This window comes from Colobus angolensis, unplaced genomic scaffold (assembly GCF_000951035.1).
Source record: "Colobus angolensis palliatus isolate OR3802 unplaced genomic scaffold, Cang.pa_1.0 Scaffold7, whole genome shotgun sequence".
Taxonomy (NCBI): Eukaryota; Metazoa; Chordata; class Mammalia; order Primates; family Cercopithecidae; genus Colobus; species Colobus angolensis.
In genome coordinates, this window is record NW_012120709.1 from 26,623,278 (window position 1) to 26,623,524 (window position 247).

Sequence of the window (247 nt, forward strand, 5' to 3'; positions counted from 1 at the left end):
ACCCACCATCATTCTCCCTGTGTTCATTGTCAGCCAAGGCCTGCCTCCCTAAGACCCGGGCTCCTGCACTGCACCCCTGTGTCCCAGACAGGGTAAGGGAGGTGAAGGGAGATTCAAAGGAGCCACATCTGCAAGAGGAGAGCAGGAAGATGACTGTGCCCTCATCAGAGGGAAAAAGTACATTCAGAAGAACTGCAGCCTGTTCCCCTGGGGACCCTCAGGAAATGGTCATTCAGTACAAGAGAAG